The 12,784-nt window shown below is 35.2% G+C and overlaps 1 protein-coding gene across 1 annotated transcript in view; it reads left to right on the top strand.

The window, feature by feature from the left end:
- Positions 1-554: 554 nt before the first annotated feature.
- The window catches only part of plekha6 (pleckstrin homology domain containing A6), a 183,450-nt gene continuing 171,220 nt past the window's right edge, over positions 555-12,784 (top strand). The window contains 1 exon segment of the mRNA NM_001442882.1: positions 555-751. The gene's annotated coding sequence lies outside the window, so the exon portion shown is untranslated.

The raw sequence follows: 12,784 nt of genomic DNA, 5'->3' as shown, positions 1-12,784 counted from the left end.
AATTAAGGAAATAAAAACATAGACAATATATTGCTTTTAATTTTATCATTATTAACATTTAATATTATATATACATAATAATAATAATATATCAACCAACAGTGTAGGGAATAAAAAAGAAAGAAATTCAGCAAATTATCTATTGAGGTGTTTGTCCTTATATGTCCATTCAGAAGGGGTTAATCCACTGCTCTAAGCCAGGAAACACCTGTGCCATTGGTGGGCTTCTTGCTGGGGGTGGGCTATGAGAGATTACGCTCTGATTTCTCCCTCTTTCTTTAATTAAACAGAAATAAAGGAGCATCAGCTGCAACAGCACCACCCACCGCTTCACTTCGCACTGTACCATCAACATAATCATCCTCCATCCATCCATCCTCTATCCTCCATCTCCTTCCCCCACTCCATTCTCCAGCCAGCGATGATTGACAGCTGCGAGCGGGTCACGTGACTCCTAAATACCCAGGGATTTGCAGCGAGCATGCTCTATACTGTCCCTCCTCCCGCCTCCGTCACTCCCTCCTTTATCCATCCTTTCCTGAAAAGGGGATGCTGTTATTGTAGCATCTCGCCGTCACTGCCTGCACCAGCCGGTCCTGTTGTTGTTTGTTGTTGTGCTCTGTAGCATTGCATCCGAAAGGACAACTATCCATATTTCTCCCATATCTTATGTTTAGTATAAATAGTGTGTTTGGAGACATATCAAGAAGATACAAACACTGTCAAGCAAGGAGATTTCAGCAGATTTCTGGTAAGTGCTCATGTTTTTCTTTTTAGAGAACAATAATAACACTATATTAAATGATTGAAACACACACACATACATATATATATATATATATATATATATATATATATATATATATATATATATATATATATATATATATATATATATATATATATATATATATATATATATATATACACACAAACACACACACACACAAATGCATTATTCAATAAATATTTATACTGTTTCATTCGTTTACGCAGCATCTCTCATTTTCGAGCACATTCACACACTTATGATTAATTCATATGAGAAGTTTTCAGAGTCAATATTTAATATGTACGGTACGTCCGGTCCAAGATGCTGGACGTTTTGCTCTGGTTGGTCCCGCTCAGGCAGATGCATCATTTTTTTGGGGTGTTGTCCGTTGTTCCAGATGCATGTGTGTCAGCAGATGGGCTTTGAGCTTGTGTTTTTCCCCCCTAGAATGTCGCCACCTGTCTGTGTTTGAGTCTCTTTTGCCTCTGTATGTCTTTTTTGCACCTCAGTCAATGCTGGGTTTGTTCCTATGAAGCGGCGTCCAGAATGCAGAACATCCCAGCAAATCTGCAACAGACTGAGCTTTTGCCAGGGCAGAGCTTTTTGGATGAACCGCACACAGATTGAGAGGATAAACTCAAATGACTCCAGCAGGCATCCTGTTTAGCGCCTGCTTGTTGTGTAATCGATTTCTGCCGTGGCTTGAATGATTTTTTTATACCAATCACTAAAGCATGCTGGCATTCCCGACCAATCAGATCTGCGTTTTCCTGGATCAAATGGCGTTTGTGGTGAAGCAAGTGTGTTTTTGTGCAGGAAAATAAATGAATGCGGTGTTTTTCACCCAAAAGAGCTGCATCTGTTCTGGAAGCACACTGGCTCTCTGTCTCTGGTGTGTGTGTTTGTGTTGCCACTAGCTCTGCTCTGTTTATCTGCCATGTGATTGGTTTGTGCAAAGGATATGGTCTTTTGTCTGTGATTCTCATTGGTCGGAGCATGTAGGATCTGTGTTGATGGCTGGTAATGCTGTGAAAAAAGGAGGGAAATGTGCATCAGGCTCTTGTATACATCTGCTTGACTTTGTGATGCAGTGCTGGTACCCTGAGCGAATACTGAGTAGTGATGGAATGCAGTACTTCTAGAACCTGTTACTGCACAGTTTGAGGTGCATTAAAGAGATAGTTCACCCAAAAATGAACATTTGTGGTTAATTTATTCACCACCATGGAAGTAAATAAAGTAATGAATTACTAATTACATCATTAAGTTTCTTCACATTATTTTTATAATTATTTTTGAAAATTAGGCGATGGAGTGGTGCAGTAGGTAGTGCTGTCGCCTCACAGCAAGAAGGTCACTGGTTCGAGCCTAGGCTGGGTCAGTTGGCATTTCTGTGAAGAGTTTGCATGTTCTCCCTGCGTTCGAGTGGGTTTCCTCCAGGTGATTTGGTTTCCCCCACAGTCCAAAGACATGTGGTATAGGTAAATTGGGTAAGCTAAATTTTCCATAGTTTATGAGTGTGAATAAGTTTGTATGTATGTTTCCCAGAGATGGGTGTCTGCTGCGCAAAACATTTGCTGGATAACTTGGCGGTTCTTTCCGCTGTGGCGACCCTGGATCAATAAAGGGACTAAGCCGAAAAAAAAAAAAATGAATGAATATTTTAAAAAATTAATTTAGTTACTCTGTAAGAAATGTAATAACTTGACCCAATATTATTTAAAATATATCTATAAATTGCAGTACATACTCTTAATTTGTTATAACAAACATTGCAGCTTTTAGCTGTGTAAAAGAGCCCCTATTATGCATTAAAAAGGGTCATGTTTTGGTATTGGGGTTGTCCAACAATGGTCTGATATGCATGCAAGGTCAAAAACACTTTTGTTGTCTTATAATATGCATTTATTTTTACCTAATTATCCCAACTACTCCCATATGATTTGTTCTGGGATTCATTTGTTCCCAAACCCCTCCTTAGCGCGATGCTAATCTGCGCTGATTGGTCTGACTACCCAGTTTGTTGTGATTGTTCGACTGCATTTAGCCTGAGACAGAGAGAAATGCTCACCATGGCTTATCAACAGATTTGAAGTAATCAGAGTGCAGAGTGTATGTGTGAGCCCAATACAGGAGTGCAATAAAGTAATGCAGTTCAACACTAGCTTATTGCTCTATTTATAACCATGACACAAGTTCAGTATTAATCCACACACTGGCTAAAGCGGAACTATTTTGAAACCTGACCGCCACACGTATGTAGAAATAGCTGACGGTGACCATAGCAATGACGAATGGCAGTGGATCGCGAGCTCACAAATGCATTTAAATCTGTAAACGTGTCACGTTTTCAACGTGGTTTTAGACGTGAAATGTGAATATAAAGAGCTAACCGGATAAGTGGTTAACAGCAACAAAACACAATTAAATACATAATTTGCAAGCTACTGAAAACAAGGAGGCAGTAACCATTTTAATCACACTTAAGTTACTTACACGTGTGAAATGGAGGAAGAAACTTATCCATGAACTGTGGACTGTAAAGCTTCTGTCAAGCTCTGACAAAGTCCCATGCATCAATAGTCTTTTCTGATCCTTCAATAAACGGCCAATTAATTCCCCATTGTAAACGTGTAGATTGCTGAAGCACTCGTCAGAAAAATGACTGGAACACAGCAGATGGCTGGGGTTATAATGCTGTGGTATTTTTGCAAAAATAAACTTCAACTACTGACTCTTCACAGCCTTATCTTTGGGTAGGGTAAATGGAGCTTTGTATGGTTACAGTAGAACCACTGAAGACATATGGCAGTTATGACAATGTTTTTGATTTTTTTTCTGGTCTTTGAATGTCTCAGGACAATTGGAGGATGAGGGAGCTCTCTGATGTCATGTAAAATACCTAAATTTGTCTTTTGAAGATGACCGAATGTCTCTGGAAATTGAAGGATGAGTAATTTATAACAGAATTTTCATTTCATGTGAACTTGGTGGACCCATCATTTTCATTTTGCAAAAATGTTAGGTAGACACATATTCATTAGACTAAATAAAAAAGTGAGTCGTGTAAAACATCATAAATCAAATAATTTTTGCAGAGTTGCAGTAATTCTTAGTGGTCTTACCACAGAAAATACCACTGGCTCCATTGTTCTTGCATTTACATTTTCAGCACTGTAGCAAATCAAAGTCTTGGCAGTATAACAATAAAATATACAGTTTGCACTGCTACATACATTATATTTATTGTTTTAAATTAACTTGCAGTGTTTCTGCTGGCCTGAGTGCATTGATGGTGATCCAGTGTTTACGGGGGTGGTGTTTCCTTTCAGCACATGCTTTAGTGAATGTCATTAGGCATGGAAAAGTGCACAGCACTTATCTAGATAGGCTCCATCATTGTCCTTCAGAGTGGATTACTGTGAGGCAGACGGTGAAAGAGGTCTGGACGCAGTTCACCTTCATTAAGGGGTTTCCTTTCCCTAAAGGCCATATTAAGCCGTAAAGGTAGGGTTGTTTTAGTTAAATGAATCTAAAGCCAAAACCAAAAGCATATAGCTCAAATAATTTTAGTTACTTCACATAAAATGAACTTAAATAAACAAAAATAATTCTCTCTCTTACATTATAAACAAATATTAGTGCTGGGCAAAGATTAATTGCTATTTATTTACACTCAAATAAAAGATTGTTTTGACATGATGTCTTTGTGTGTATTATTTATATTTGCTATGATCCACACACATACAAAAATTCCAAATTATTTTGTTGGATGGATGTTTCAATTTATATATAATTTGTCATATGCATATATATTTTATATTCAATTATGTATATTTTTATCTCAAACATGTGTATTTATATATTTATTCATAATAAATGTACACAGCACACACACATATATACTGTATTGTCACAACAAACTTTTATTTTTTAGAGATTAACTTTAGTGATTACTTTTGCCCAGCACTAATCAATATTTAAATAAAAATAATTTTTTGACCATAAAAATGTATTGTTTTAATTAATAAGTTAATAAAATAAATATTACTTCATTAACTTAACTTATTAGTAGTTTAAGTATTCCTATAAGTGATTTTGAAACAGCCATAGCCATTGTTCTTAGGAATGAATGACATTGGTGTGGAGAAACAGACAGGAAGAGTGAGGGACATTTGAAGAAGTGGAATTGACAATAAAGAATGGATGAGGTGAGAGACTGAGAGCGACATGACAGATGGAGATTGTTTGGAGTCAGGTGCATTTTTTCCCCAGGGCTCCATGATGTTCGTTCAATGCACCTAGAACCTGTTTACTCTGGATTTTGACACCAACCCATTTAGATGATGATTCTTGCATAGAAATAGGTTCTTCTGCATATTTTATGAATGTGGGGGACATGAGAGAATGGTGGGTCATAGAGGAGACAGATTGCCTCTGTCTTTGGTCCATTTAGCACAGGGGAGCAGGTGGCCCGCCAAAAGATGTGCCAATCGCTGGATCTTAACCCTTTTAGCTCCTGCCGCTGTCTACTCCACACCCATAGGACATAACTGGCACTGTTCAAGGGTGTTAATCTCTATTTGGATCATGTGGTTGTTGTTTCACCTTCTATGGGTGGTTTGGCTTAAAGGGGACATATCATGAACGTCTGACTTTTTTTGTGTTTCAGTGCTTTAATTGAGTCTTACTGTAATTTTAGCTTAATATTAATTCCTGTAATGTTGTTTTTGGTAAGAGTTTCCCTGCACGCATATGAAAAAAACGATTGTTGAAATTTCTATCCACTAGTGTGGAATGGGATCTATTATATATAATTAACAACCCATTGATCTGCATGTTTTCATCCACAGTGCCACTGCAGCAGTTCACCCTTTCTGATTATTTGCAGTACCAGCTAAAGTTTTACAATGTCTGTGCCAGTGAAAAACATTACAAATGTTTTGGTGTTGGATGTAAAATCTAACATAAAAGTCCCCGTAGACTCCTGATATCTAAGCCACAGAGAACAGTTTAATTTTAGTTTTTGAAGGTAATTTACGAAGAATGTTGGTAAAGTGTTTCATTTTTGGGCAAAAAGTAGTTTACGTAGGATGGCTGTTTAAACAATTCAACACTGTTAGTGAAGGACTTATCAATGAGAGCTTTGTGGTCTAGCTTCACATCCAAAACGAGTATGTCAATTTATATTTTGAGACTATGTGTTTATAGAGCATTACTAGGGATGCTCCAATTTATTGGCCAGAAAACGGTATCGGCCGATAATCATATTTCATAACTCGATCGGTACTCCCTAATCTGGCCGATCAAGTTTACAAGCAGAGGACATATAAGAACTGAAATCTTTTTTGCATATCAGAACTGAAAGTTCTGTGTTTTCAACAATAGTGCAAGTTCATTAAAACCTGGCTGGAAATATATTAGGGAAATAAATAAATAAATATATTGGTAAGACTTTATTTTGATGGTCCATTTGAGTATTAGTAGACTGTCTGCTTAATATCTGTTGATACTGCTCCTTTAACTGACATTTAACTGACTATAAGAAACTTAGCAAGTACATGTCAACTTACACTAACCCTAACCCCAACCCTAACTGTCTACTTATAATCTATTGAGATTTAATTGGGCCGTTAATGCAATGTAACTTAAATTCAACAATTGGACAACATAAAGTGTGACCATTTTTTTAAACTTGAATATTTAATAATATTTTTAATAATACATTTATTGCAGTTAACAGTAGTTTATGGACCCATTTTCCTTAAATAGAGATTTAATGGATTTATAGGTGTGCATTTTACCTTCTCATGCATCAGATATGCGCTCCAAACCTCATTAATACATGTTGAATTTCTCTTTCATCATTTGCAATGTTTTCAAATTTCTTTGTGATTTTTCTTAGCAATCTTACCATGTTTTATTCTGTAAAGCTGCTTCTGACTACTAAATTGTTACAAGAGACATGTTTGAGGAATATTATGTAACATCCTTCAATTATTTTTTGTAAGGAGAGATGTCCACTTAAGTGTCATACTTGTGAAAATGTGCTTTATGCATGATAAAGCTTAATGCATCAGAATCGGTACTCGGTATCGGCCGATCACTATGACAAGCAATTGATACTCGGTATCGGCTGCAAAAATCCGGATCAGAGCATCTCTAGCAAATACATTTATCTTAAAAAAACCCTCTAGATGTTGTAACGTCTTCCTCTCCATCATTGTCTAGCTTGGTATTAACTTGCAAGGCTTTAATCCACTGCTGATCATTTCTGACATCTTCACTTCATGGAATATGCTTGCTTTATTGTTTCCGGATTGTCAGAATAGTGTAACATCCTTCCAAGACTTTTTAAAAAGGCATTTTTTTGCCCACACCTAGTGAGGGGCTAATTTGAGAAGCTATAATAAATTATATGTAGGATATTGTGTGCTGAAACTGTACAGACACCTTTTGGAGACAACAGAGATTTGTTTGACATTTTATAAAAAAGGGGTGTATGTTACCCTTTAATTAGCCGACCAACCTTGACTAATTGGTCTGTCATGGTGAGCAGATGAAGGAGTATTGACGGACCTCCAGTGACAGTTCTGAGGTTCAGAGTGGCAGTGATAGCACAAGTGTCCTAATGTTCACTTGCTGTGACAAACTATTCAGACAGAATCATTGAACTGTTCAGCTGGAATAAATCCATTCAACTGAATCTTTCTGGAAAAGCAGATAAATATGCTTGTCAGTCTTTAACCGAGATCCTGGTAGAACTGGTCATCCTTTAATCCAACCTGATAGTCTGATGGTTCTAGTTTAAATTTACCTAATACACTTTTTTAACATTTTATTTTATGTTATTTTCGACTTGGTCCCTTTGTTAATCAGGGGTCGCCATAGCAGAATGAACCGCCTACTTATTCAGCTTATGTTTTACGCAGCAGATGCCCTTCCAGCCCCAACCCAACACGATACACTCTTGCATTCACACACATACACTACGGCCAATTTAGCTTTTGCAATTCACCTATACCACATGTCTTTGGCACCGGGACAAAACCCACACTAACACAGGGGGAACAAGCAAACTCCACACAAAAGCGCCAACTGACCCAACCGGGGCTAGAACCAGCGACCTTCTTGCTATGAGGTGATTGTGCTGCCCACTGCACCACTTTTGTTATGTTTTATTTTATTGCACAGATCTTTGTTATACTGGATTCTGATTGGTCAGTAATGGCATTTATGGCATGACTTCATAGATTGTAAACTGGTGAGAAGATTTTTAAATAATTCAATCTCAAATCAATATAACTTATTTTTTTATTGTTATTATTCCTTATACATTATATATTTTATCGCTTATTATTATTTTTGTGGTGAAAAGCCATGCACTAGTTGATATGGCTGTATAAGTATATATATATGTATATATGTATAAGTTAATATGGCCAAGTATATATACATATATTTGGACTAAATATGCATATTGTTGCAAAATAAACCTTAAGGGCAATTCAATAACCTGTTTTTATATTGCAATAATAAGCTGAAAAAAATAATCTGTACTTGTTTTATCCTAATAATAATTTATGTGTGTGACTTATTTGTATGCCACTTCATTCTGTGTTGAATTGTGAATGAGTGAGCAGTCATTAATTGTAACAAAAACAGATGTGCAATGGAGCACATGACACATTTGTTTATGTGCTGTTGTCTTGTATTTATGACATCACAAAGGCTTTTATAAGGCTTTGCAATGAAGTGCATTGTGCTATTTGCCAACACCCACTCATTTGCAAACCCATGACTCAAATGAATTTGACAGCTTTTAAGTAACAGCCACATCTATTCCTTGTTTAAAAAATATGACCAATATTATTTCATAAAATCTGCTACAATTCAGCTGTTATGTAGCCCATATATATTAAATGTACAACTGCAACACCGATTAAGTTTTCTATTCAACACTAGCTATGTTTCCATCCTCATTTTGGACATGCACATAAATAATTGGTTGATGGAAACGGCAAGATGCGCATCAATTTTGAAAATGTGCCTAAATTGTATGTTACTGTTTACAATAAACTTTTTATTCAATAAGAAAAGATGCGCATAAACTACGATGCAAACACTTTACACAGAAAAATTGTAGTATGCGCATTAAAAAAGTAATGTGATTTTTTCCCCTAACTTTTGATGTTTGGCGCAAATCAGGAAATGACAATTTTGTTCATTTTGTTCATTTTGACTGGAAACATCAAATCTTTTATGCAATATTTCAGTTTTGTGCATAAATTTAATAGCATCTATGGATGGAAACATAACTGTTAACAATTTTTGTAAATTACACCATATTTAACTATAAACAAGCTATATTTTACTGTAGGTTAATTATGCAGTATGTTACCGTATTTTAAATATATATATATATATATATATATATATATATATATATATATATATATATATATATATATATATATATATATATATATAGGTAATGCTAATCTCTAATACTAAGTCCCAGGTCTTTTTCTGGCACTCGGCGAGCAATCGACTGCATCCAAGTCCAGACAGTATTATCAGTCACAGAGGATATAGGCCCATTAGGATTTGAATGGCATTACAAATCCTCCTTCTTCTGTAGATTGCTTGAGCATTTTGGGAATAAAGCAGACTCTGAGACGCTCACCTTCTTCTCCCTGAGGATTAATTAAAGAGCTTCACAGTCTCGATTCCTTCCTAGGTGATGACACATTGTAGTATTTACCCAAAATGTACTAGCAACTGTCACACCTACTTTTAATGTGTTCTAACATGTGTGTTTACATAATTATCTGGAAGTGTCTTATCCGTTTAGAAGTCTCTTGTGTTGTGTTGTGAAGTTTTTGTCCCATCTCACTCCGTCAACTTATGATTGCTGAGTTTCAGGCCTGCAGTAACATCAGATTCTTTCCCCCGTGAAGTGCGGTGACCCTAAAAAAACGTTAATGCAGACTTAATTGGACAGGCTGACATTTGCAAGTACAGCGATGTGTTTGGGGGGTCAGTTCACTAGAAAATCAGGTCAGCTTTGAAGATTCTTAACCACCTCTGAAGGCTTTTCTTAACCCCCGTAGAAATGTTTTTCAAAAGATGCGAGCAAAAGACCCATTTTAAGGACAACAGGAGGTTTATTTTCGAGAGGTTATACAAGGAGAAACTATGAGACATATCATTGTGCATGTTTAAATGCACACCAGTGTGCTGATAACTCACAAAAACCTCTTTATTGAAATAACCTGTTGAAATAACATTGGCAATGCATGTTTATTTCCATGTTGTTACATCAAAACTAAGTAGTTTGTGTTTTAAGTGTTATTACTGATCAATCGGAATCAAGTATTACTGTTACAGTCACCAACGATCTAGCCATTGCGGATCGCTAGAGAACTACACAGATTCTACATTTACGAACTACAAATTCATGGACTTTAAAAACAGCAAAGACACACCTCAGTGCTGAGTCTTGTTTTACTGTTACTGGACATAACAAACTCATTTTCCTTGCCGTGTTCGACCTTTGCTTTGTACCTCTGTCCATGTAGTTTGTTGGCTGGACTGATCTCTTTGCCTGTGACCCGACTACTCTTTTGCTTCACCCATATATACCCATTGCTCCTCTTATTGACCTTTGCCTGTCTGACCATCCTCTGTTGAATAAATACTGCATGTGGATCCTCAATTCCGTTGTCCACATCCAAATACTACATGACAATTACAAAGACCTGTGCTATAATATAATATAATATAATATAATATAATATAATATAATATAATATAATATAATATAATATAATATAATATAATATAATATAATATAATATAATATAATATAATATAATATAATATATAGTTACACTTGTACACCTGTAACTATATGACTTTTTCTCAATAAACTCCTAATTTGATTATTTTTAGCATTAGTAGTTATCATGGTAGCAGTTTAGGTATTGTGGATGTAGAATTAGTGTTAGTTAATGTGATAACATGAACAAACAATTGGTAACACATTTTTATGGTATTAATTAATCTTTGTTAACTTGAATTAATGCTATATAATTTAAACAATGTGCATTAAAAACTAGTGTTAACAAGCACAATTTTTTTTACTTAAACTTTGTGTTTTTAGTAATCATGGTTATCAACAATAGTAATAATAGAATTCCTCAGCAATGCCTTGGTTCACTGTGTATAGCATGGTTGATAATAATATGAAACAAAATAAAAAAAGTATATACAAGTTCACACAAACAAACACACATATATGAATATGTACGTTGTTGGAATATTGAATCAATTCCATGTGTATTCAATAAAAAAGGTCAGGAGAGAGTTTTCTTCAATGTCAAAAATCTTAATAATTTCTTGAATTCAAATGAATAATTTGATTCACAGAATTCTGGTATCCCCAATGCAATGTAAGAATTACATTTAAGTGGAGTGCAACAATTTTCATATCTTGACTCCAGCTTTTATACGCAGCTGATATTAACAGGTGGAGTTTAGTGGAATTCATCACTTGTCATTCATTCTCCAGTCCTCCGTTGGCTACAACTTCTCTGCACAACGTTAAAAGCAAAAGATTTCTCAACTGCAAATATTCTTTTCTCCAACAACATATACTGTATGCAAACAGAAACCTGTAAGTATTTAATTAAAAAAGGGAACAACTATATACAGTTGAAGTCAGAATTATTAGCATCCTTGTATTATTAGCCCCCCTGTTTATTTTTTTTCCCAATTTCTGTTTAACAGAGAGAAGATTTTTTCAACACATTTCTAAACATAATAGTTTTGATAAGTCATTTCTAATAACTGATTTATTTTAGCTTTGCCATGATGACAGTAAATAATATTGTTCTAGATATTTTTCAAGACACTTCTATACAGCTTAAAGTGACATTTAAAGGCTTAACTAGGCAGGTTAGGGTAATGAGGCAAGTCAATGTATAAAAATGGTTTGTTTTGTAAACTATTGAAAGGACTATAGCTTAAAGGGGCTAATAATATTGACCTTAAAATGGTTTATAAAAAAATTAAAACTGCTTTTATTCTAGTCAAAATAAAACAATAAGACTTTCTCCAGAAAAAAAAAATATTATCAGACATACTGTGAAAATTGTCTTGCTCTTCAGATCATTAAATTAAATCACTTAAGTTTTAATTGTGGAGATCAAATTATCATGTATTTGGTGGATTGCTCTAGTCGAACAATGTCTATAAAATAGTAGAACTGTTGCTGAATTGACAGGCGAACAAGCACAACTTTTGATTTTGAACTATGCTTAATAAATGCTTGTCAAGACTATTCATGCTTAGTTAATGTTCGTAAATGCATTAACTGACATTATTTAATGGACTTTTATTGTAAAATATTACAGATTAAAATATTACAGACATTTTTTTTTCATTGTCAAAACAAGACTTTGGTGAAAATGAAAGGAAATTATTTATCTGCACAGTACCGGCATGATTAATGTATCAATTATATGCAATCAGGCTTTAGTAATTTGTTAAATGTGTAATAGGATCCTTGATTTAGCTGTTAAGGTCTTCAGGTTTGCCCAAAGGCCCACATTTGTAATTAGTGTTGAATGGTAGGAGGAGCAGCTGATCTGTTTGCTGTTTTCATGCTTCTCCGATGTACAGCATCATGTAATTCTCTCCACTTACTGCATTGTAAATTGCTAGTCTGGTCCATTTTGGGCTCCATCAGTCCTTGCCATATGCTGTAGGAAGCCTGCTTTACCCCTCCAACACCTTCTGTTGCAGAGTCTGCTGGTTCATTTCCAAAATAATGTGAGATCAAGAGTATCCCAAAACTGAAAGTGTATACAAACCAAGTGGAATATTTTAATACCACATGATTTCTGCAATAACCACTATTGATATTTAATTATTTTTCTGTTAATTTGTCAGGTCATATTTGAGTGACATGATTATGGGCATGGCATTATTTTCTGCTGCCGTTTTAAT

This window comes from Danio rerio, chromosome 11 (assembly GCF_052040795.2).
Source record: "Danio rerio strain M-AB ecotype USA chromosome 11, GRCz13ab, whole genome shotgun sequence".
Lineage (NCBI taxonomy): Eukaryota > Metazoa > Chordata > Actinopteri > Cypriniformes > Danionidae > Danio > Danio rerio.
This window is presented reverse-complemented; position numbering and strand designations above follow the sequence as displayed.